Source organism: Mustela erminea, chromosome 6 (genome assembly GCF_009829155.1).
Source record: "Mustela erminea isolate mMusErm1 chromosome 6, mMusErm1.Pri, whole genome shotgun sequence".
Taxonomy (NCBI): Eukaryota; Metazoa; Chordata; class Mammalia; order Carnivora; family Mustelidae; genus Mustela; species Mustela erminea.
In genome coordinates this window covers 144,276,259-144,302,365 of record NC_045619.1, presented here as the reverse complement: position 1 = coordinate 144,302,365, position 26,107 = coordinate 144,276,259, and the positions used below count along the sequence as shown (strand labels likewise).

General features: G+C 52.6%; 1 protein-coding gene across 2 annotated transcripts in view; it reads right to left on the bottom strand.

The window, feature by feature from the left end:
• LARP4B (La ribonucleoprotein 4B) overlaps positions 1–14,668 on the bottom strand; it is an 88,927-nt gene extending 74,259 nt beyond the window's left edge. The window contains exon 1 of one of the 2 annotated variants that reach the window (XM_032349892.1): positions 14,579–14,668. The gene's annotated coding sequence lies outside the window, so the exon portion shown is untranslated. Of the gene's footprint in view, positions 1–14,381 lie in introns of both variants that reach the window. The other variant, XM_032349890.1, reaches the window with a different exon arrangement.
• Between the last annotated feature and the right edge of the window lie 11,439 nt (positions 14,669–26,107).

The following is a 26,107-nucleotide window of genomic DNA, read 5'->3' as shown; positions in this document are numbered from 1 at the left end:
ACTATATATAGTTTACTTAAAAAAAGTTAAATTTAAGAAAAGCCAACACGACAAAAACCTGTACACCTGACACTGACAGACTATTTCCACTTCTTCACCCTGTAACAGGCATGCAGTTTGCAAAGATGTTAAATTAAAAAAAAAAAAAAAGGGACGCCTGGGTGGCTCAGTTGGTTGAGCAGCTGCCTTCGGCTCAGGTCATGATCCCAGGGTCCTGGGATCGAGTCCCACATTGGGCTCCTTGCTCGGCGGGGAGCCTGCTTCTCCCTCTGCCTCTGCCTGCCTCTCTGTCTGCCTGTGCTCGCTCGCGCTCTCTCCCTCTGTCTCTGAAAAATAAATAAAATCTTTAAAAAAAAAAAAAGCTTTACTTTCAGAAAAGGTACTTTTGATCTGCGTTATCAACAGCCAGTTAATCAAAACAAAGGAAGAACAGTGTTTCTCCAAATGAAGGACCATGGAACTCGGCCAGTCGTGAAAACATTCCCAAGAGTGAGCAGGGCTCGAAGTCCCGAGCTGTCCGGTCGGACAGATGAAGTGATAGAGGCGACTACCGTGCCCGGGGGCTCAGTGGGGCACGCGCCTGCCCTCCGCGCAGGTCAGGATCTCTGGGTCGTGGAACGGAGCCGCGTCAGACTGATCTCAACGGGAAGTCTGTCTCAAGATGCTCTCTCCCTCTCCCTGCCCCTGCCCCTGCTGTCCTGCGGTGGCTCACTCTAGTAAGTCTTTAAAGAAATTAAAAGCCATTTAATAGCTTTCTAAGTGGTGATATAATACGCCTAATTTCAAACCTACATTAAAGCGCGTCCTCCTTTCTTGAATTTCACATTCCTAACAGATGTGTATTTCTTAGCACTGTGGTGAGAGGGAGATACTCCGTAACAACTACACTCCTACACAGCTCCTGAAAATCAGGCCTCCTAAGTCAACGCTAGGGACCCAAGGACAGCCTATACGTAAGACAACCTGAAAAACCTTCATGAAAATGACCAAGTTTTTCCTTAGTGGTTTCCACCTCAAGGAAGGTCTGGAGTGAGCACCTGGGTGGCTCAGTCGAGGAATTGTCTGCCTTTGGCTCAGGTCATCATGGCAGGGTCCTGGGCTCGAGCCCATGTCGGGAGTCTGCTTCTCCCTCTCCCTCGGCCTCCGCCCCCCCTCAGGCTCAGGCTCTCCCCCCTCAAGCTCTCACACTCGTGCTCTCCCTCTCTCTCGAATACATCAATCCTACAAGGACGTACTCGCGGAAGGCGCACTGGTCCTCTATCCGCGGTCTGGACCCCACTCTCCGCCCGGAGCTCCCCTTCTCCCTCCTTCACCGCTCAGACACGCTCCCGGGGCTCCCTCGGAGCACGAAGCACCCGAGGAGCTGAGCGGGAGGAGGCCGGCGGAGCAGAGACCGGAGCAGAGACCGGCAGGACGGGCGGGAGAAGCTGGGCGCCTTCCGGGCAGGTGCAGCCTCTCCGGAGACGCCGCTCCCAGGGACGGGCTCCCCGCTTGCCGCGGAGACGCTCCCCCAGGCCACGGGACACAGGTCATCCCAGCGGCCGGCCGGCCTCCCGCTCCCTTCGCCGCCGCGGATGCTGCTCCTCCGCAGAGCGCAGGGAAGCGCTGGCTTGCCCTGCGTGGCCGGAAGCAACTGGAAACGAAAGCAGGTCACTCTAAAGCCCGGGCACGGTCCGTACCCACTTCGACTTGTGCAGGCTCCTTCCCGTGGGATCTCATCTTAGAGCGAGCCGGTCGGTCGAAGCCGTCTTTTCTTCTCACATAAACCGTAACGCATCACCTAAGACTTCCACTTTGTCTCTTTAACGTACAGCTTAGTTTCAAAGTGTGAACGGTACCGTCCTGCTGGAATAATTATTCTCCAATTTTTTACAACTGTCTTATCCATAGACCCAAGTGAATAGTTTTCTTAGTGGTTTGTTTTTACTGAGACACTCCCAAGTTTTCAAATTAGTTTTCCTACGGATGTTTTTCCACTATTTTTTATCAATTTCTATTAGTTAAATCCTGTAACTGCACTAAGGAGTCTAACTGCGCTGAAAAAGTTTGGGAACGCACTGCACTGGCTTTTCTAAGCCGACAGTGTAACAGGCAGGCAGAGAAAGAGGGCGGCGGGGTGCAGGTGGCACCGGCGCGGCCGGCCTGGCCCACGGGCCACTAGGCGCCGCACCTGGCTCACCGGCGTGAGCTGTGCTTCCCTGGGCTCTGCGTTCATGGCTTCAGTGAACACCACAGATCGAACATCAGTGTAACTAAGCAAATATCTGCAGATCATTTTTTTTTAAGATTTTATTTATTTATTTGACAGAGAGCACAAGTCGGCACAGAGGCAGGCAGAGAGGGAGAAGCAGACTCCCTGCCGAGCAGAAAGCCCGATGCGGGGCTCGATCCCAGGACCCTGGGATCACGACCTGAGCCGAAGGCAGAGGCTTTAGCCTACTGAGCCACCCAGGTGCCCCTCCGCAGACCATTTTTTTGACCTACAGATTCCTCAAAATCAGCTGTTTAAAAGAAATCCATTCCTGGGGTACCTGGGGTGGTTCAATGGGTCGGGCCTCTGCCTTGGGCTTGGGTCATGATCTCAGGGTTATGGGGTCGAGCCTCACATCGGGCTCTCTGCTCAGCAGGGAGCCTGCTTCCCCCCTCCCCCCGCTTCTCTCTGCCTGCCTCTCTACCAGCCTGTGATCTCTGTCAAATAAATAAATAAAATCTTTAAAAAAAAAAAAAAGATCTGTAAAATATTATCTGTAAAAAAAAAAAAGAAAAAACCCATTCCCGCCACCCTTCTCATTTCAGACAAATAAACAAAAACTGACAATCCCTCCGTCTCAAGGAAAGAGATCATCTACCCAGCTGCCCAATCCAGAAATCTACAAAACACTTTGAACTTCCTCTCAAATAAGCCTGTATCTGTCTCCCGATCTCTATTACTGATAAAAACTGCTCAGATAACCATCATCTCTGAACCAAATTACCACCCCAACTTCTTTTGCATCTCCAACCCCACACCAATTCTTCGTAGATGACTTTTCTGATGCAGGAGGTGGTCTTCCACTCCGTCGTTTTCATCCCCAAAGGCCCGCACTTGGGACTCCCCATCTTCTCCACTGCCTGGGCTGCGAGCCCTTCACTCCCAGGGACGGTGTACGCCAAATGCACACTGTCTCTTCAGTGCTGGGAAGGCAGGAAAGTCTACCTTCTCGGTCACTGTATTTATGACACAGAACCTAACAGAACAAAACCTCAGCAGATACGTGTTTGTTTAGTCACTGCATTTTTCATGCAATAAACACATGAGAAGAAATTCTTGGTATTTAAAATGATGATGCCCAGTAAAAGCCTCTGTTGCTACATACTATAAAAATGTGTTAATGTAGGAAAAGGCAGTGTTTTTAGGTTGGGGCAAAATTACTGTGGGTTCATTTTCATTTCATCTCAAATACTCTCGAGATGCTGTATGTGTGTGTGCATATGTGTGTACTTGGAATCTGAGCATGCAGAAGAGTTAACTACGGTGATGCTGACAATAAAAAAATCACATTTAACTAAAAAAATAACAACGAATCCTTGAACTTCCAAGTGGCAAACACACTAAAACTATAACTTGTACTGAAGGTGGAGGTCAAATATCTTTTTGAAAATCTGCTGAAAGCTGAGTCCTTCCCCAGGGAAAACAGACCTATACCTGAATGTTAAACACAGACTAGGAAGTTCAAGGACCCCCTAGTCCACCTTACGGACAGCAAGCTTACGGACAGCAAGCTGGACATCTGAGGAGGTGGTCAAGAGCAGCGACTCGAGGAGCACCCAGCACCCTGACTCCCACTAACCGGGCAGCGACACCGGGCACGCTCATCTGACCTGCCGTGGGCGTGTTGAGGGCAGGTACGGCACAGAGCACGATTAAACACCAATGCAGTCATAACTAATTACTAGGCAAAGGCCGGACACGAGGAGCCACGAAGCACCACCCTGACTCACAAAGTAGCAGCCGGAGCCTGAGCACAGGGCTCAAAGGCCAGGTGTGACAACCTGAGCTTGCTTTCACACCGCCCAGCATGACCATGCTAAAAGGGAATACTGAAATGCAACGAATACCACCTAGCATGAAGTGTTCCTTATAAAACTGACACTACTCTTAAAAAAGAATTTAAGTTCCACAGCTAATGAGTTCAAAAATACATACCACTTTAGATAATCTTTCATTCTGATATACCAAAGGATATGTATCCCAGCCCTAATACCATCTCCATTTTATTTTATTATTTTTTTTTTTTTAAAGATTTTATTTATTTATTTGACAGAGAGAAATCACAAGTAGATGGAGAGGCAGGCAGAGAGAGAGAGAGGGAAGCAGGCTCCCTGACGAGCAGAGAGCCCGATGCGGAACTCGATCCCAGGACCCTGAGATCATGACCTGAGCCGAAGGCAGCGGCTTAACCCACTGAGCCACCCAGGCGCCCCCCATCTCCATTTTAGAAATAACTGGATCACGACTCAGTCAGGATTGGAGTTCAACAGATGAACTTAACAACACCACAGATGTTCCAAGCAAACTATCAGAGTCCGCATCAACTCCAATAATTCTGAGAGGCTGTTCAGGAAGGTAAATGAACTTCCCTCCGTCCTGGGATTTGGGGAGCCCCTGACCCCAATGACACTCACTATAAAAAGTACTATTAAAATGTTCTGGTTAAAACCAGCATTTCTGGGGCGCCTGGGTGGCTCAGTGGGTTAAAGCCTCTGCCTTGGGCTCAGGTCATGATCCCAGGGTCCTGGGACAGAGCCCCACATCCGGCTCTCTGCTCAGCAGCGAGTCTGCTTCTCTTCCTCTCTCTCTGCCTGCTTCTCTGCTTGCTTGAGATCTCTGTCAAATAAATAAGTAAAATCTTTAAAAAAATTAATTAATTAATTTAATTAAATAAAACCAGCATTTCTGAAGCTCAGCTGGGCTGTGGCATAGGCCACAAATGTATCAGGCTACTGTACCTAATGCATACAAGAGCTGGGTCCTATTTTCAATGGACTTAGAAGAAACAAACAAGATAGACCCCATTTTCTGGTCTTCATCATGTCATGTAAAGCAAACTGTCTCCAGGCCTCAGTTTTCCAAATAGCAAAACAGGTGTTCTGAAAAACGAAAACAAAAACAAGCAAGGATTTTGGGTCCTCTGAATTCCAAGCCAAACACATTGCTGAGGATGAGAACTGTGGCAATCTGCATTCATTTCTCACATTGTGTAGGCAAACTCTAGGCTGCTAAAATCTGAAGTCATTGCACACGGCAGGGAGCGGGCGAGAACAGCGGCCGAGGACGGTAAACCAGTCAACTCGGCCGGGAGAGGCGGTAGCGCGTCGGCAGCGCGTCACCGAAGTGATCCTCTCTCAGGTGCGAGCTCCTCTTTACCGAAAGGGGAGGAGCACGAACACAGGTGCGGACACTACCGAAGCCTGAACACGGAACCCTGCACCAGCAGCGAGATACCACGGTGCCGTTTAGGAAGGAAACTACCAAATTCTTGGGAATTTCTCAAACTAATTCTCAAAGACAATATGTAAACCGCAGTCTTAATATAGGACACAAACTGGAAGACCTATTAGCGCCTTCCAAAGGTAATTAAAGCCAGTATGTTAAATTATCTAACATGACAAACAATATCCTTACTTTTCTTAAAAATGTTTTTAAAAACACAGTTTAATAGCAGCTTTAAGATTCTGCTTTAAAAAAAATAATAAAATGCCAACTTAAAATTCTGTAGCATACATAAAGTGAACGCTTTTACCAGTTTCACTTTTTCTTTCGAAATCCCACTATTAAGAAGCATCTTATGTGAGGTCTGTAATTAGAGCACAACGCAGGGCTGAGCTCAGAGTGGACAGCACAGGCACAGCACTCTGCCGCCTGCTAAATGGCTGCCTCTGCACTAACTTTACACTTCTGGGGCCTTCAGTTTGAGTCGTTAAAGCTCCAAAATCCTCGAACAGGAACTGCAGAATTACACTATTTTTCTGACAGTTATTTCAGAAATAAGTTATCAAATCTCAGTTAATAAAATAAAGCAGACCAACACTCAGCCTCAGACAGCGACCGTCCCAAGCGCTACCGCACTCACCCAGAGCACTGCAGGAACAGGGCAGAAGAACAAAAGCTCTCTCTCGTCCCCGTCTGGTAACTCCACAGTGCCCGATGCTGCTGATGGAAACAACATTCTCCACGCAACTGGATTAAGGCTGATCAAATGTACTATGTCATTACTAAACACTCGGCCAGTACGATGCTTCCAAGTGTCCGACAAACTTACCACAGCAACGCGCGGCAACGTAAACCGTAAACCGGAAGTTAATGATCTAGCTTTAATTTCCCTGCTCATAAAACCGCCCAGTAATAGCATTTATGGCCACATAATGATCCTCGGAAAACATCTGACCTATGGCTCTTTACCTTGAGCTATAATCTTGCATTTTCAAGAAAAACAGTGAGTTAACAGAGCACCTGTTAACCTGCACAGTGACAAGCACACTTTCCATATTCTGAACTTCAAAGGACAAGTGCCAAGACTGTCCATGCGCCTAACCGAACCTCCTAAAACTCAAGGTCAGGAGGCCCTCAAGGAACTCTGTGCAGGAAGAGGCTGCACTCCGAGGGAAGCCTCACCAGGTCACAGACACTCCTGCAGATGTGTATGGCAGATGCATGTTGTTCTTTCTTTTTTAAAAAAAATTTTATTCATTTACTTGACACAACGAGAGAAAGAGGGCAGGGGAGCAGCAGACAGGGGAGAGGGAGAAGCAGCCCCACTGAGCAGGGAGCCTGCTGCAGGACTCGATCCTAGGATGACGGCCTGACTGAAGACAGGAGCTCAATCGACTGAACCCCAAACGGCCTGCAAAGGTATCTTCTTCTTCCCTCATGCCGTTACCCTTAGGGGTCAATTCTCCGGCACAGAGGCCTGAAAGGTAATGATTTCAGCAGAAGAAATGGAAACACAACAACACAGAGAAAGAAGTGTGCGGACCCGCGGTCATGCAGACCTTCGGTCTGCACTGCTGGCCCCACCCCCGTGTTTAAGAGGTGCAGAAGAAAATACTGCTGATTCACTAGTTACTCATTTGTACAATGGTCTGTACACAAGTGACCTGTTGAAGGGAAACCGGAAATAGCATTAGAGTCTGAAAACAAGCAGCACTGGAGTTATGGATATTAATCAAAAAGGAACATGGAACTTCCAATAATCCCAAGGAAAGTTTCATCCAAAAAGGTTTTCACACTAAACTTCTGCACTCAATGACAACCAGCGTCCCACCAATTATTTGAATGTTTTTACCTCCTAAGGAGAAAATGGTTTTGCATTCTAAACACCTAGATTGCTAAAAGGTAACTTTCCATAGGGACTTCAAGTCTACTTTCAAAAGTGCCTGCTATCCTATGACTCTGCAGAGCTGGGAAAAGCCAGGCAGCAAAGGATTACCGTACTGCACCTCTGTGGGCATAAACAGATATATATGATGGGGCAGGAATTACACAGACGGAAGACTGAAGAATAAAACAGACATAAAGTAATCAACAAAGAGAAATATTCGGAAAGCAGTCTTTAAAGAACAGGTTTTAAAGGACACGGTATTTTCAAAAAAAAAATACTTAAAGGGCATGTTTCACATGTTCAGAGAGCTATAATCAACTTGTAAATTAAGGTGACTTGTAAATGTGTATCAAATCGATCACTGTTTTTGTTCTTATATTTTGAGCTTTGACAGTAAAACAAAGCTTTTTGAAGTCTGAAAACAGGATGTTCTCATTTTTCAGCAATGTTTCTAAAAAGGGATCTGTCAATAATTAGCCCACCTTAAAAGCTGATGTAATGTACTTTACAACTGTTAAACACTAGTAAATTTAAGGCATAGTTTTAAACCATCACTTTAAACATTCTGTATAATAAAACTGAATGAGTTTCTAAGCGAGCTATTCTCCATTTAGGCCAGGGCCTGGCCTTTGCCCCCGTGACGCATGGAAGCATAAACACCAGGGCCCTCCACCCCAGGGACCCGTGCGGAACGCCCGCCCATGTGTGCCCTCTCCTTCCTCTCGTGTCACTCTCCACAAAGCCGGCTAATCACCTAAAATGGCAGTTCTGGTCATGTAATTCTCCTGCTGAAAACCCTCCAAGCGCTTTCCACTGTTCTGGGGATACAGAGAGAACTTCTCACCTACACAAAGACGTCTCACATTCTATACGATCCAGCCGCTACCTTGACTCGCCCTTCTTTACTGAGCCTCCCTCAGATTATTCGTCCAAGTCCCTGCACGGGGAATCGCTGACACTCATCCTGTCCAGCAGGCTGACTCTGCCCCACCACACTCTTCCTTCCAGAGCCTCCTGGCCCCGCGAGGCCCACAAGGCCAGCACAATGTATGGCTCTCATATGAGGTTATCTGGTCATCCACCTGCCCCTGTGGCCCATGAGCTCCAAAAAGCAAGGCAATCCATCCCTTTTGTTCACCACTCTAGCCCCCAGATGTATTCATGAATTATGTGGTGAATACTCTGTACCACTGAGAGGCCTGGGTTCCTGTCCACGAACAAAATAGAAACCCTCAAGCTTACAGAGTTAATTCAAGCCCCAGAAGACACACCATACACGACCTACGGAAATGACATGGTACGTTACAATGTAGTAAGCGCTACAGAGAAAACCAAGGCAGGGACAGGAGATGAGGGTGCGCCACGGGGTGCGCTGCAGTAAGAGCGAGACCACTCGACCGAGTGTGGTGCTGAGAGCCGTCAGTAAGTGTTGGGGATGGAAGCTTCAAGAATCCAAATGCCTGCCTGCTTTCCTTTAAATAAAACATCCCACTTTTCTAATCCCTTGTAGACCAGGAGCCTTAGTGAAAAGTTCCGGCATCATTTGTCTTCGTACTGCTAGTGTCTTACTGATCAAACACACCTGCTCAAGGAAGGCACAACCTCTTGCCTTTCGTTCCTACCAAATCCTGAAGCGAAGACTCTCTACAGGAAATGAAAAATGGAAAAACCCACTGAAGTTTAAAAATACATTCCCAGGGTGCCTGGGTGGCTCAGTTATTAAGTGTCTGCCTTTGGCTCAAGTCATGATCCCAGGGTCCTGGGATCAAGCCCCGCATTAGGCTCCCTCTTCAGCAGGAAGCCTGCTTCTCCCTCTGCCACTTCCCCTCCTTGTGTTCCCTCTCTTGCTGTGTCTCTCTCTTGCCAAATAAATTTTTAAAATCTTGTAAGAAGTAAATAAATAAATTTAATTTTTGTGTATTGTAATTGATTTGTTTTAGGTTAATACAATCTGCTTTAACTTTAAAGCCAAGAAACATTTTTTATTAAAAGGGGGCAAGTTTTTAAAGACTGAGAAAGGGTACAATCTAGGTCACATGATTAAATGACTCCATCCAATTCACAGCATGCACTAGATACCACTATCAAATCACTAATATTTTGTCTATTTTGTATAACTGTGCACTACTGCAATCATTTCAAGTGAAGATTTTTATGTTTGTTTACAAAGGCGTGCAACTGTACAATCTGCCGATCATTTCCCTACAACCAAAATGAGAGGTGTCTTCAGACACGCCTTTTTCCAGCTGGTTGAACAAAGTTTACTAAACATCTACAGATGGGTCCCCAACCTTCAATGGCTGGACTTACAATTTTTCAACTTCACAATGGTGCAAAAGCAATACACACTCAGTGGAAACCGGACCTCAAACTCTGAATTTCAATCTTGCTCCCAGTGAGCCCCTAGATCAGAGGAGTGACAACTGAGATACACTGACTACCGTCCTGCACCCATGCGACCATTCTGTCACTGTCAGTACAGTGTTCAGTGAATTCCAGGAGACAGATACTCAACACTTCATAAACAAATAGGCTTTGTGTTAGAAGATTCTGCCCTAAGTGCAGGCTAATGTAAGTGCTCTGAGCCTGTTTACAGCCAACAAGGCTAAGCTGTGATACTCTAGCTCAGGTGCATGAAACCCACTTTCAACTTAGTATTTTCAGCCTTCAGTAGGTCTACCGGGACATAACCTACCACAAGTCGAGAAGATCTGTATAGTGCACCTGGACCTAAGCTGCCCAAAGAGGTTACAAACAAAAGAGATCTCACCCACAGGAGCTTACATTAATTCATTAGGGGCTGTGCCTGAGCTGCTACAGAAACAGCAAAGCACTAAGCACAACCTTAGAAATTAAGGCAAGGATTCCTGAAGGACTCCTGAAATACCTTTATAAAGATGGATTAAAGAGCGAAGAAGTAAAAAAAAAAAAAAAGAAGAAGATTCCATCTCAACCAGAGAAACGGGGAGCAAAGGCAACAGCACTTGCAACTCCATGCTTCCGAGGGAGACGCAGTGGTCAGCTTAGGCCAAAGGAAGGCAGCCCAGCCAGCAAGGAGGACGCAGAAATGCCAAGGCCCCTGGAGCAGGGCCCCTGGGCGTTTCTCATTTAGACAGGGGACAGTCACGGAGGAGTTTTTACAAGGGCTTAGCAATCAGGATATGCCTGTAAAGCAAGCTCTGGCCGCAGTTTGAGTAAAATGGTATGTTGCAAATAAAAAAGGCACTTTATTTTATCACACAAATAAATACTATCCTAATTTTAAGTTTTTAAGCCCATACATATGCATTCCAAATTCCATTAAGAACACTTTCAGTGAAAACTAAGTCTCATCTCAATGATTATTAAACTCCCTCTAAAAATTAAGTAGCACGCTTTCAAATGTGACTTAAATACGAAATGTCCTAGTGCTCTACAATGCACTCTGTGACCTAGGTCTCACTATCAGGGAAGCAGGAAGGACACTGAAGAAAAAACCGAACCGCGAGAGAGGACATGAAAGTGTTGGCATCACTCAGCAGCAGCCCTTATTAACTAAGCTATGAGGGATTCACAGAAAAATGGTGAAAAGATAGTTTATGAAAGTATCAAAGGAGGGGCACCTGGGTGGCTCAGTGGGTTAAGCCTCTGCCTTCAGCTCAGGTCATGATCTCAGATCCTGGGATCGAGCCCCGCATCCGGCTCTCTGCTCAGCGGGGAGCCTGCTTCCCTCTCTCTCTCTCTGCCTGCCTCTCCGTCTACTTGTGATCTCTCTCTGTGTCAAACAAATAATAAAATCTTTAAAAAAAAAAAATGTATCAAAGGAAGGAAAAAAGTATCAAAGGGACAGAAGGAGTTTTGGGGTGAGGGAAAATAGGAACGGAAGGAAGTATGAGCTGACTTAACACTTCTCTTAGCTGTTCCTGAGGTTAAAGACACGTGCAGGAAAAATAAAGCGTTGGAACATTGGGAAAAAAATCATTTCCACATTGGAGTTCTCTTCCTTCTAATAAAAGAACCTAAACTTTCCACTTTCAATATTCCTATAAAGAAACTCAATTTCCAACCCCGAGAACTGCAGGAGGAGCGGAGTCGCTCCAGGGACACCAACAAGTGCAACACCGAGCGGCACAGCCTGAACTGAACTGAACCCAAATCAGATCTGGTGAGTTGTGCGCTCAAAGGCAGGGCCTCGTTGACTGCAGACTCCGAAATGAGCTCTTACAGAAAAGAGAACTCTTCACAGGAATAAAATCTTACAGAACAGCATAAGCAATAATGCCCAGCAAGTTTCTGTTTCTAACCATGTATTTTCCATAAAAACAAACCTCAGTGTTTGTTTTCTTCTGTCCATTAGAAAACTGTTGAGTCAATGGCCTTGTAGGAGGAATTACAAGAATATACTGAGATTTTCTTGCCTTTACCTATCTGAAAAAATCCTTAAGTATGAGCGAAGTCTGCAAGAGTACAACCAGGGCTTCTGAAACCATATTTAACACTCGCTCGTGCCTTGAACATGACGACACGACGAACAGCATTCCAAGTATCCTCTGTCTACACCGCTTTCAACAATCTCGAGGGACCATCATGAAGACAGCAGACGTCAGGGGCGCCGGGGTGGCTCAGGGGGTTAAAGCCTCTGCCTTCGGCTCAGGTCACGATCCCAGGGTCCTGGGATCGAGCCCCACATTGGGGGGAGGGGGTCTCTGCTGGGCGGGGAGCCTGCTTCCTCCTCTCTCTCTCTGCCTGCCTCTCTGCCTGCTTGTGATCTGTCGAATAAATAAAATCTAAAAAAAAAAGATAGCATGTTACTAAAATTAGAAGGCCTAAATAATAACGCTACTTATCACGACGGAAAGTCTGACCTGCAGCATTCCGTGGAAGTAACAGTGGAAGGAGTCGGCCGCACCCACTTCCCACTGGTAACAGGCCCTCGGGTCTCCCACTAGAAAACTTGTCAAACTGTTGCAGATCCACTCAGAGTCTTGGGGCTCCTTGAAGGCGCTGCTTACGGTATGACTGTTCACAACCTGGGGCTCTCGACTTGCACCTTGCGTTTCAGAACCGTGTGTTACCATACGTGAAGACTTCGCAAAAACAAGCGACTGGAATGTTTCCGCACAGTTTTAATATGTATTTGTCAAAACTTGTGCTTATTAGTGGAAGTCATATGAAGTTCCATAAATTCTCCAACTCCCAACTGTTTTTAAAGCACAATCCCTGGGAGGCCTCGGGGGGCTCAGCGCCCGGCTCGGGCGGGTCATGGTGCGGGGTCCTGGATAGCGCCCGCTCAGCCAGGAGCCTGCCTTCCCTGTCGCACTGCCTCTGCTTGTTTCTGCTCTTGCTGTCTCCGGCTGCCAAGTACACAAACTCTTTAAGAACATAAAAACATAAAAGAAAGCACAACCCCGGAGCCCTGCGTAAAGTCAAGCGCGGCCCTCCCGGTGCGGCCAGGGTCAGCCGCTCTTCCCGAAGCCCACTCACCGGCTAACTGGTCACCCCCATTTTCTCTCCGGCTCCCACTCCAACGGGGCAGCCCCTTTCTCAACATGCACACTTGAGCCTCAGATCCTGCTTCCCCTGCGCAAAGGCAGGCGACCGCGCCGCCAGCGAGCCCGGCAGGCGCCGTCCAGCCGCCGGCACGGGCACGGCGGACAGAACGGGGACAGCGAGGCGGCCCGCGGCGCCCGCAGGTGTCGGGGACAAAGTGGTCGTACAAGCAGGGCGGAGACGGCACCACGGACGGGGGCACGGCAGCCCCGCGAGGCCGACACCGGACGAGGAGACGAGGAAAGCGCGGCCCCGCGAGGACCGTCCCTGCCGAGCAGGAAGACGCCTTGGTGCCGGCCAGTGAGCTCAGGCCCTGCTCCGGAGCGGAGCCAACCGCGCTTCTGGCCGCGGGCGAGCGTCGGACGGAGGCCAGCGGTCCCCGCACGGCCGGCCCGAGGCCTCCGGCCCCGCAGCGCACCGCAGCGGACGGGCGCTCGCAGCCTGACTCCCGCGGCGGCGGCTCCTGCGCTGCCCGCGGGGAAGGCCGGGCGGCCGCCGCCGGTCAACCCCTGTGAGCGGCGGGGCTGCGGCCCGGACGGAGCGGCCGCGGCAAGCCGGGAGACCGCGCCCCGCGAGGGCAGAGCCCGGGACGGGGACCTCGTCCTTCCCCCGCCCTCCCGCCAACGACCCCGGGGCCCCGACTCCGGCGCGTCGGCGTCCCTCAGGCGGCGGAGCGCGGCGGCAGGAGAACCCGCAGCCCCGAAGGGACCCCCGGACGCCAACGACGCTGGTCCGCAGGCCGCGCCCGCCCGGCCGCCCGCCCGGCCGCGGCTCGGAGCGTCCCCTGGCAGCAGGACACACAGCCCGCGGCCGGGCGGGCCGGACGCCCCGAAGCCCTCCCGGGGGCTCCCGCGCGGCGCGTCCAGAAGCGCGGCCGCCGGCGCCGGACGGAGCGCGGAACCGCGCCGACGGGAAGTTCCCACGGACGGGCCGCGCCCGGCGGCCGCTGCCGGGACGCCGCTGACCCGCCCGCACCGCGCGGCCCCCGAGCCCGGCTCCTCCAGCGCCTCCGGGGCCCGCCTGGGCTGCAGCCGCCCGAGGGGAGGACGCGAGCGCCCGGACACGCCCGGAGCAACAGGAGCCCCACTTCCTGGTCCCCGTGACCCGTCCCCTCCCCGCCCGGACGGCCGCCGGGCCGGGCCCCCGGGCGCAGGGCAGGGCGAGGCCTCCGCAGTGCGGGCCGGACGGCGGCGCGGCCCGGCCCGGCCCCAGACCCCGGCCCGGCCCCCGCCCGCCGCCCCCCCCCCCGCGCCGCCCGGTCCCCCCCCCCCCGGCCCGCCCCGCGCTCGGGCCCTGCCCCGCCGGCCGCCCCGCGCCCCGCCACCGCGGCCCTGCCCGCCGCCCGGCCCCGTCCGGCCCGCACTCCGCCCGCCGCGTCCTCCGGGAAGATGGCGGCCCGTGACAGGCGGGCGCGGCGCGGGTCCAGGCGGCGGCCCGGCACCGAGCGGGGAGCGCCGGCACCGAGGCCCGCCCGCCGCCCGCCGCGCTCACCTGTCAGCAGCGCCGCCGCCGCCCGGCCGCCGACCGCCGCAGCCCCGGTGCCCGGCGACCGCGCCACACGCGGACGGGCCGAGAGGGAGGGGCGGGGAGGGCGCGGCCGGCCCGGACGAGCGGCGGGGGCGGCGCGGCGCGGGCTGGCGGCGGGCGGCGGCGGCTCCTTCCCGTTTCGGGCCCGAAAATGTCTCAACCTCGCGACTCCGGCGCCCCAACGCTCCTTCCCGTTCGCATGAGAACACACAGCTCCCGCTTCCGGGGCTCGGCGGAAGTCCCGCCCGGCGCGCCCGCGCGCCCGCGCGCCCGCGCACTCCGCCCCCGGCCTGCCGACTGGCGCTCGGAGCCCGGGAGAGCCTCTCGTCAGGGCGGCGCGGCGTCCCGATTGGCTGCGCGCGGCGCCCGCCCCGCCCCTCCGCTTCCCGGCCTTTCCGTGCGCGCGCCCCTCCCGGCGGCGCTTGTGATTGGCGCGGGCGCGCACGCAGCCCCGCCCCATGCCGCGCACGCTTCCCGGCCCCGCCCCGCCGCCCTCGCCGCCCCCGCGGCGACCCGAGCCGGCGACCCTGCGCGGCGTGGACCGGGCTCCGCGATACCCGTCTGCCGGCGGCCGCCGCACCCGCTCCCCCGGCCCTAGGGACCGCACCCTCCGCGTCCTTGACCCCGGGACTGCAGCCCCCACTCTCCCTGGGGCAGCGGCAGACACCCCCCCCCCCGACCCCCGCCCTCCCTCCCGGGACCGCGCCCCCCGCCCCCTTCCCCCGGGGCAGAGACCCACACACGCCACACCCCTGCCTCGACTCCCGGCACCGCGATCCAACCCCGACGACCCCGGGGCCGCGCCCCCCACCTCCCCGCAGAATCAGGCCTCGGCCCCCCCAGACCCCGCGCCCCTTTGATACGTTGTCACGTCCAAGTGGCAAGAAAGCTCACAGGCTAAATAATGATATTTAAAATCATTTTAGATAAATAAAAATATTCTAAAAGGGGGGGCGGTGCCTGGGCGGTTCAGTGGGTTAAGCCTCTGCCTTCGGCTCAGGTCATGATCTCAGGGTCCTGGGGTCGAGCCCCGCATCGGGCTCTCTGCTTGGTCGGGGGCCTGCTTCCTCCTCTCTCTCTCTCTCAATCGCTCTTTCTCTCTCTCTGCCTGCTTGTGATCTCTGCAAATAAATAAACGTCTTTTTTTAAATAAATTAAAAAATAAAATCGTTGTAAGGACTTCGTAACAGGCAGGAAGAGTGGAACGTCCCGCAGCGCGGAGAGCGCGGAGCTCGAGCATTTGGAGCTCCCTTCCGGAGGGGACAGGCGGGTCGAGGGGGCCTTGTCAGTGCCGCGGCCTGCTTCCCTGCACTTGGCCACTCCTGGGCCCAGACCCCTCTTCCCCACGGCTGAACTCAGCGCTGCAGACCAGCTTGGGAAGATGGGGAATTCTCCAAAGCTGGTGGGAGACTTCCACCGTTTTTGCCTGTGTCAACATTGAAGCAGACATTTTGACACAGATAATTTCCTAAATTACGGAAAAGGTCAGTAACCTAAGGGATCCGAGAATACTTCCTATTGAAATGGCATCTTTATACTGAAATGACATCTCCTCTTTCGTACTCACACAGTGTGATCCTTCTTCAGTCAAAACTGGCTCTTTGTAGATACCACTCACACCTGTTGGGCTAAAATCAGCAGCACCAGGAACAGCAGGTGCTGGCCAGGATGCAGAGAAGGGGGACCCTCCTGCAGTGTTGGTGGAATGCAAGCCGGTGCAGCGGCTCTGGAAGACAGTGTGGAGGGTCCTCAGAGAGTTAAAGGTAGAGCTACCCTACACCCCAGCAATCGCACTACTGGGTCTTTATCCCAAAAGATACAAGCAGAGTGATCTGAAGGGACACCCGCACCCTAATGTTCACAGCAGCAATGTCCGCAACACCCAGACTGGAGAGAGCCCAAGTGTCTGCTGACAGATGAATGGATGAAGAGACGTGGTCTGGGTGCAGTGGGGTATTACTCAGCCATGGGAAAGACTGAAATCTAGCCATTTGCACAAACACGGATGGAGCGGAAGGCTCCTAGGCTAAATGCAGTAAGCCAGTCGGAGAAAGGCAAACACCATATGATTCCACTTAGATGTGGAGCTTAAGAGACAACACAGACAAACAGAGAAAAAAAAGACAAACCAAGAAACAGACTCTTCACTGTGGAGCTCACACTGCTGGTCACCAGCACGGAGATGGTGGGGGATGGGCGGCTGGGCGGTGGGGAGGCTCCTGCACCAGGCGGTGGATGGACGTGTTGAATCACTACATTGTACCCCTGAAACTAATATCACGCTGAAAGTGAACTGTGCTGGAGTGAAAATACAAATAAAATTTACAAAATAAAAGAAAAACTGGGTTTTTATTCCCCTTTGTTTTTTGTGGGTTTTTTTTAAAGACCTTATTTATTTGAGAGAGAGGGAGAGAGAGAGAGCATGAGCAGGGGGAAGGGCAGAGGGAGAGAGAAGCAGGCTCCCCACCGAGCAGGGAGCCCAGACGAGGGGCCCAATCCCAGGACCCTGAGATCATGACCTGCACAGAGGCAGACACTTAACCCAATGAGCCAAGCAGGCACCCCTGTGTTGTTTTGGTTTTGGTTTTAGTTTTTTGTTTGGTTTTTTTTTCACCTGTGTTTCAAAAGAAACACCCATTTTCACCTTGGAACGTGAGGTTATACCACAAAACACATTTTTATGGCATTTCCGCTTAGAAAGATAAGATCGATTAAAAAAATTTTTTTCAGTGTAAATTTCTCAACCCATGGTCCCCTCACTTCCCATGTCATACAGTTACGAGCTCTACCTATCCCACCTAAGAAATCATTCCTCCCCGTGGGGATGGTTTCGCTTCCTGTTTCCTCTCTCCTGATTCACTAGCATGGTGGCCGGTCTCTGTTCCACATCTGTTCACCCCCCAGTCACGGTGCCAACACACATCTCCTTAAAAATCCTCCCTGCCGTCCTCTGATGATGGCCATGGAGGGTCAAGTCCAGGTTGTGTTTTATGGAGCAGAAGGCCCTTCACAAACTGGTCCTCAGGGCAGCTGTTTCCTTGCCTCTCTTTCCCTGCCCTCGGGTCGGACACCTGACCTACATCACATGCACCTGACTCTGGGGGAGACACTGGGTGTGGTCACGGAGTGAAGCGCGGGCTCTATGCGGTAGGATGGTACCATTTACTGACAGTCCCTTTAAAAAGATTTTATTTACTTGTCAGAGCCAAGGGAACACAAGCAGGGGGAGTGGCAGACAGAGGGAGAAGCAGGCTCCCCCGGGATCATGACCTCAGCCAAAGGCAGAGGCTTGACCGACTGAGCCACCCAGGCGTCCCTGACAGTCCTTTTAAGGAAAGAGCAGTAGGAGGCTCAGGGGCTCCTGGTGAGCCTGGAGCCTCTTTTCACTTTTGAGCACCTGGGTTCTTCAGTGCACACACACACACAGACACACACACAGACACACACACACACACACACACGTCTGTTCTCTGCCCTCTGCCTGACTGTCCGTCTCCCTTCCACTTCTGGTAAAATCAGGCTTTGTTTTCAAGGTACTGCTCAATGTCAACCATTTAAACCTTTTCTTTTTTGACGGTTGGTTTCCTTTCCGGGTCGTCATAGTGCTGTATTCATAGCTCTGTCAACACTGCTAGAATTTGCCACGGACGTGCCGGTCAGGCCTGACAGTGGCCAGTTGCACAGGTAGAAACCATCTGTGGTATCTAGTTCCGTGTGTGTGTGTGTGTGTGTGTGTGTGTGTGGTGGGGAGGAGGGGTGCCTAAGACCTCCCTAATGTCTGCTGAATTGCCCAATCAAAAAAAACAACATATTTTTCTCTGAGTAAAGGCCGAAATTTCAGCTAGTGTCTGAGAACATTTTCTTTTATTCTCCCAGCATTTTCTGTGAAAAATAAACACTTTTTCTCCATTGTGTATAGCACCATCAAAAGTCACCTCTACGTTAGGGAACTCATTTGTGGCTTAGCCACAATGCTCAAGCTTTATTCCTAATGATTTAGAACTATTCACTTATTAAATTAAACAAGTCCTCACCAGGTACCTGCTTCCCGTCCAGGGCTGTGCTAAGTGCTGGGGAGACAGCAAGTGGACGGGCAGTCAGGGACAGTGCGTGAAAGGTTCCCCCGGTGCGTGCATGGACCTGCACCTGGGGAGGCCGAGCACTGGAGGGGCCAGAGCCCAGTTGCAGGGGGAATCTGAGTGAGAAGTGAGCCAAGGCCAAGGAGACCAGAGTGGAGAGGCTGCAGAGAAGCACCCTGGCAAGGAGGGCGAGGCCAGTCCAGGTCAAAACAGAAGTATTTGAGCACAGCAAGGCAAAAAGTCAAGTTGGTGAGGTGTGTGGAGGGCACAGGACCCAAAAGGGCAAGGAAGGAAGAACCCCAGGGGTCTAGTGATTTGGATATTTGGATTTGACAGTGAGTCGAGATTTTACTAAGAGGCAAGAGGGGACTCAAAAAAGGTGTTAAGTTTTGGTGGAGCTCTGTCCCCAAAAAGTCACTCGAATAGAAATATAATAAGGAACTAGCTTAGTCAAATTAGTGGTAGTGTCTGAAGGAATAGGACAGTAATACATGAGAACACGTTGGGGGTGGGGGAAAGAATGCATGAGTTCATCCTAGGAAATTCAAATACATGGTAAGTAAAAAAAAAAAAATACTAAAGATGAGGAAGGAAAAGGGAAAGCTTTTCTTTACAGTAAGCTGACTGAGACATCGAAAAGGAGTGATTTCACAAGTCCCATGCGGCTGTCATGCGGTCCGGGCAGGAGTCATCCGGGAAGGCTGACGTCACTGGGGGAGGCTGTTGAGGGACGAGTTATGCCGCCATTTCACAGCTCCCTAACTGCGCACGCTTCGGTGATTTCAAGGGGGACAGGGTGTGTTTCCAGCGGATACACATGTGGACCTCATGTGACTCAAGGGTTGAAAGTTGGCATCCCCAATAATGGTGGCCTCCTAATGTCAGGGGACATGACCTCAGCTATGTGGCGTTCCTGCTGAAAGTGCAAAAACTAATAAGAGGGAACAATCACGAATTTAAAGCAAAGACATAAACAAAACAATAGGCCCCTGATCCTCAAAAATACCAAGGACATAAATGACAGTGAAAGGTTGAGGGACTTTTCCAAATCAAAGGCAACAGAGGAGACGTGACAGGTGAATGCGGTGTGTGACCCCACCCCGGCTGCTCCGTCAGAGTGACGTTTGCAATGGTGGACGCGGTCGGAACTCCCACGCACAGAGAGTGCGGCCGAAGCTGACTCGTAAGTCTAGGTGTAGGGTACGAAGTGCTGCGACTTGTCTGTGAGTTGGGAACTCGGCAAAGGCGAGATCTGCTCTTAGAGGTAGTACTGAAGCCTCAGGGAGCGGCATGACCTGATGTCTCAGATCTCCTTCCAGATCATCGGATAGGGAGGCGGTCAGTGGGAACAGAGGCCAGCGGCAGGCCGCTGTCCAAGCTCCAGGATAGACCCCTCGTGTAGGGGCTCCCAAAACTCCTCCCCACTCCTGGAGGTGTTTAAATTCCCCCACCATAACAAAACTGCGGGGGTGAGATGGGAGGTTTCAAGTCACTGTCTGGGCATAACCCAGAAGCATGTCCTGCTCAAAAGCAGCGGGAGAGGACTTCTTCCCAGGCTGCGCCAGGGCCTTCTGGAACATTGTCCGGCGAGACCCCCACGTCTTCCCCTGCAGAGGCTGGGACGGTGGGTGTGGGTGTTAGCTCCCCCCCCCCCCGCCCAGGGCCGGGAGGCCTCGGGGCAGGGAACAGGAGAAGGGAGAGCCTCACAACTGTGGGCCGCTAGCGGAGGTGCGGGGCTTCCGGGAGCTCGGAAATTCTGGGAAGAGAGGCCCTACCTCGAGAAAGGGTCTGAGAAACTTCCATGCAGTTTCAGTCTAGCTCCTCTGTGGAAAGCCACGGTGAACACCCAGGTTGGTCCTTCGAGGCTCCTGTGGTTGGATGCGCGCTTCCTTGGAAAGCGGCTCCATCAGGGCGGACGGAGGACCCTGGCGGGAACTGCAGCTTAAATCCTTGCCGTTTCCGGCGGAGGTCGTCTGGGATAGCTGAGCTGCATGGAGCCTCGCCGCCTCCAGGTCCCAGAAAAGACCGCATTTCCAGCACAACTGGCTGCCCCTCTAGTTCTCCTGTCCAGGAGACCTGAGCCAAATGAAGGAGGAGTTGATGAGACACATTTGGAGACACTTGCCTGGATGTTTCAGGCAGAGAACTGGGCTAAATAAACTTTTTTTAAATTAATGGGAACATTTTAATCTTGGGGACCTGGCACACTGGACACCTCTTTTTAACCCAGCATCTGTGGACACTCCGCCTGCTGAGAAATGAGAGACATCCCCAACGGGAGAGGAAGCCCCGGCGAGGCAGGCTGCCTGTGTCCTGAGCCTGGAGCGCCCACGGCGACCACCAGCTTCGCTGCTGATTGTACCGGGCCGCCACCCCAGCTGGAGCGTGGCCCCCGCCCCTCCCGGAGGACCGAGCAGGTGCCGAGCAGGTGCCCCGGGCTACGCTCCCACACGTCTCCTGAGAGGCAGGCCTCTCCCCGCAAAACTTCTCTAATGAAGACTGTCAGCCTCACTCCTCTGAAATGGGCGCCCCGTGCAGTCATCAGAGACGTGTGGACCCTGCTGCTCGCCAGCCGTGAAGAGCTCACAGAGGGGACAGCCCGAAAGACAGCGGGCTCCATTTTTAACCACTAACCACACCCGCCTGACAGGCCTTGGCATCTCCCTCCCTGATTATAGACCAGCCAGAGTCCCCAAGCACGCTGAGCTGCCGCCGCCCCAGTGTGCTTCCCCTTCTGTCTTTCCTGTCTTTCTTCCTGGAAGTGGTCAGCGGTTCTTTCCCAGACAGAAGGCAGACGCGTGCACCTCCTCCGGGAAGCCTTCCCGGAATACCTGCCTCACCCCATCATCGGCGGGACCCGGTCCTTCAAGGTGCGCCTGCAATACCAGCTGCTGCGGCAAGGCAGAGAAACGCCGCTTGTGTGCTGTCCTTTCTCTTGGCTCCTTATAAACTCTGCAAAGGCAGGAGCCAGTCGTACAGTTTGTATCCTAGTCGTTTCCCGGCCACCGGCGTCAGTGAGTGTGTGCCGAAGGGAAGTCCTCCCAGCGGCAAACTCGCGCGCCAGCCTCCGGAGGCTTCGGCCTTGGTTCCCAGCTCTGCTCCCTGGGGGGACCCAGCGGACCTGCAGTTCTTACCGGCTGCACTTTTCCCAGCACTGCACGGCGATGCCTACCTCTGTCTCCTGTTTGTTCCGACAACTCCGTAACCTTAGACCCCACACGCCAGAGTGGGGGATTATAATTCCCCACATGGCGGCATTATCACAACGGTGCTTTCCTCTGGCGATATCTCAGTCACTCTGATTAGACGTAGGACGCACTTAATCCACGGCGTGACACACTGGCGTCTCCTCGGGACACAAAGACGGGCATCTCAGTCACAGCTGCCACCGCAGGAGGCCCCTCCGCCCATTTCTGCCCGTCGTCATCCCCACTCTCAGTGACACAGGACAACACTTCCCAACCTCCCCCCGACCTCTGGGGTTCTCACTGGGTCGGAGTACGACCCCCGTGCTTTCGTTCTAGGAACAAAGGCAGAACACACATGAGAGCAGATACGTATTTCAAATTTTTCATTATGTCAAATACCTGAATTTACCCTCTTCTTTAGAATCATCTCATGCTTAGCTCTGCTAGAGTCCCAGAGTTCATGAAATTTCTATCATTTAACACAGAAGAAGAGTGAGCCTATGTGGGTTTCCATGCTTTTTGAAAAAACCATGACCCGCAGTAAAAAATACATATTAAGGAGCACTTGTGTGACTCGGTCGATGAAGTGCCTGCCGTCAGCTCAGATCATGAGCCCAGAGTCCCGAGATCGAGCCCCGGGTCAGGGTTCTTGCTCAGCGAGGAGTCTGCTGTCTCTCTCTCTCTCTCTCTCCCTCTGCCTGCTACTCCCCCTGCTTGCACATGCGTGCGCTCTCTGTGTCAAATAAACAAATAAAATCTTTTAAAAAGTACATTTTCGGGGCACCTGGGTGGCTCAGTGGGTTAAAGCCTCTGCCTTTGGCTCAGGTCATGATCCCAGGGTCCTGGGATCGAGCCCCACATCGCGCTCTCTGCTCAGCGGGGAGCCTGCTTCCCTCTCTCTCTCTGTCTCTCTCTGACTACTTGTGATCTCTCTCTGTCAAATAAATAAATAAATCTTAGAAAAAAAAAAAAGTACATTTTCTATGAGAGCCCACGACACACCACACACACATGCCCAGCCAGACTTTCGTGAAATGGTGGTAGCGGAAGCAGCACACCGTCAAGGGGCTTAATGCCACTTCCAAGTGGTCAAAATGGTAAATTTTATATTGTGCATATCCTGCCACAAATTTTTAAAGTTTTGTGAAATAGTATTTCCCTACTCTGTGCCGGTTTTCTCTGATGCCCTCTATCCTGGTTTATTTTTGCTCATTCTAGGTGCAACATGTCAATCGACTTAGGACTTGCCGCGGTCGCACCTTCCACGCACTGGTGAACCACTGAGCGGAGTGGGGGAGAGACAGCAGCGGCTTATTCCTCGATTTTCACACAGCCCATGGCACTGTTTGCTTTTCCCAAACATTCGAAGCAATGTTATCAAAAAGAGTAAAATGAGTTGATCATTCTCTGTCTACACGCGTAGAAGTGGATTGTTCTCCATCTACGCATGTAGAATCCACTGTTTAAAGACTCCAACTGGAACGTTTAGAAAATACGGCTTAGAGTTGTCTGGGTGGCTCAGTCGTTCAGCACCTGCCTTTGGCTCAGGTCATGATCCCGGGTCCTGGGATCGCGTCCTCGGTCGGGCTCCCTGCTCAGCGGGGAGCCTGCTTCTCCCCCTCCACTGCTTGTGCGCTCTCATGTTCTCTCTTTCTCTCTCAAATAATAGGCAAATAGAATCTTTGGGGAAAAAAGACAAGAAAATACGGCATGCCCTGTAAGTTATATCTCAGTGGGCACACCCTTCCTTCCTCACTTTGAAATCTCTAAGTATGGGATTAAATTGAAATTTCTAAGTATGCCGTACTTTGTTTCTCGTGGCAGAGTGGAAGACGGGTAGCTTCCCACACAGAGAATTCATGGGACTTACTACATCGCCCTCTGATAAAGTTCCGTCAGACTGAGACCTCTTTGCTCAGAGAACGCCGCTTCTGCAGGAAGACAGTAAAGGGACCCGCAGGTCCAGCTCTGGCTGCATAACCTTTACTGAATGAAGACACGCGTTATTTCAGATCTGCTTGAAATCGGGATCCTTCAGGCCCGAGACCCCCGACCGGAGCCCTTGCTTGCACACAGGCGAGCGTAGTTCTTGATATGCTCCCCTTCCTCCCCCCAAGAAACAGGAGCGTCCACTGAGCGCTGGCAAAGTCCCAGCTTTGCTCTTGAGCCCGGTGGTTTGTTAAAGGGTAGACAACAAAAGGCTTATTTTTTGTAGGCATACAAAGGAAATACTGCATGTGATATGGGCCGCGTTCTCAAGAACACTGAAGTATTTGGGGGGAGATGAGACATTTATGAACAAGATAGTATGTAACAAAATGGCAAATAATCAGAAGACAAAATACGTCAAAAATAGAGGTATAAATACCAAGGGGTAGGGAGAAGGTCAGGAAAGAAGCCTGGTCAAGGTATGGAATTGTTTTTATAGATGCCAAATTCTATGTGCCATTTGGTTGTGAATTTTTGCATTTGCATTTTTTAGGTCTACAGGGCTTTGGGGGGTTTTATTTTGTTTCATTTGTTCTGTTTTTTTTTTTTTTTTTTCAGATTTTATCTATTTATTTGACAGAGATCACAGGTAGGCAGAGAGAGAGAACGGGTAAGCAGGCTCCCAGCCCGATGCGTGGGCCCGATCCCAGGACCCTGGGATCGTGGCCTGAGCTGAAGGCAGAGGCTTTAACCCACTGAGCCACCCAGGGGCCCCATGTTTGTTCTGTCTTTGTCTGACTTTGGTGTCAGGATGATACTAGCCCACGAAATACGAGCTTCCTGACATGAACTGAGAGACGTTCCCTCCTTTCCTGTGTCTTGGCTGAGAATATGCTGAAGTGGAGTTAATTCAGTAAGTGTTTGGTAGAATGCGACCCTGAAAACGTCTGGGCTGGAGATGGTCGTCCTCAGGGCACAAAGCTGCTTTCCCTGCGTGGTGTGACCTCCTGCAGTGAGGTCGCCTTCTCACACTCCCCGTCCGCCGGACCATCATGTCGACGTTGTGAAATCAGCAGGGCGGCATTACCCTCTCCTTTTAATTGTATTTCTGCTCAAGAAACAGGCTCAAAGGTTGAATGACTCATCCACGCTCACTTAATAAGCAGGAAGGAGCAAAGGCGTGCTGTTTCGCAGCGGAGGCTGCGAGTCTGCGTCAGGCTGGGTTACACACTAGGCTCTCCGGGGAGAGGCAGGTGCGCGGAAGGACGTGCGAGCGTCGGTCCACAGAGCGCGTGTTTCTGTCTGTTGGGACAGGCGTGCTGGGGGATGTTTGAGCCCAGGAGCAGAAACGCCCTTAGGGACACGGGTTTGTACTGTATCTTGACACACCGTTCACATGTGGCCTTTATGAGACAAGAGGTCCGGCCCGGTCTTCTCCTGCAGAAAGCACCCCAGGAGAAAGCTAACCGCACGGAGCCTGCGGTCTCTCCCCTTGTCTGCTAAGCAGAGAGGGCCGCTCCGAGAGGCAGGAAGAGCGCCCCGACCTCCGCACGCAGCCCGTCCTCGCCCAGGCCTCGGAGATGCTGGGGCGGTTCGGACAATGAGCGAGGAGCTCGTAGGGCTAGCAACGCCTGGCCGCATGGGAGGAAAAGCTGGGCAGCCCCAGCGAGCCCCACCGAGCCCGCAGCACGCACACTCAGCCCCCCTTTATCGCCGCAGTTCCCGGGCCTCCCCCACCCCTCAAAGCGTCGCCGGAGCCTCAGCATCCTCAGCGTCCCGTTTTGGCACGCGGCTCTGCGAGCTTGTGCGGGCTCTGACTGTGCAGGGAGGGGAGGCAAGCTCGGGGCTTCTGGGGTCTGACCCTTCTCGAGTTTGCACACGGCCCAGCCCCGGGTGTGGAGGCAGGAGGCACACATGCGGGTGTCAGGCGGCTCCGCTCGCCGGGCCCCAGCCGAAGCCGGTCCATTCCCAAGCAGCTCCCACGCAGCCCACAGGGTCCGCCTCAGTCCCGCCGACCTCGCCCCGGGAGCTCGGTGCAGGCCCCGCACTGATTCCCAGCCAGGGCAAAGCGGTGTCCGGGAGCAAGGAGGGGCTGTCCTGAGCGGGTCTGGCACAGTCATAACGGGGTTGGGGTGCTGGCGGGAAGGTGAGCTGGAACTGGGGGAGGGGCTTGAGGGATTCCCTCCCACACTTCGCGCAACACCTTCAAACGTGCTGCGACACCCAAGGAACGGCGTCAGTGGCCCCCGTGGCCCCCGTGTTCCCTGGGACTATTTACCTTGCTTCATGTACACGATTCCTTCTCAGTCCAAGCAGCACAAATGAAAGCGTTTGCACAAGCAGTGCTGGGGCCGGGCCCGGACCTGGCACCATGGCCCGTGGGGTGAGGGGCGCTCCGGCATCTGGGCCCATCTTGGCCGCAGCGTCCGCCCCTGTCTCTGTCTCCACTTCCTGCTGGAATCGGTCTTGCCCAGAAACCTGGCCTATTTGGCTA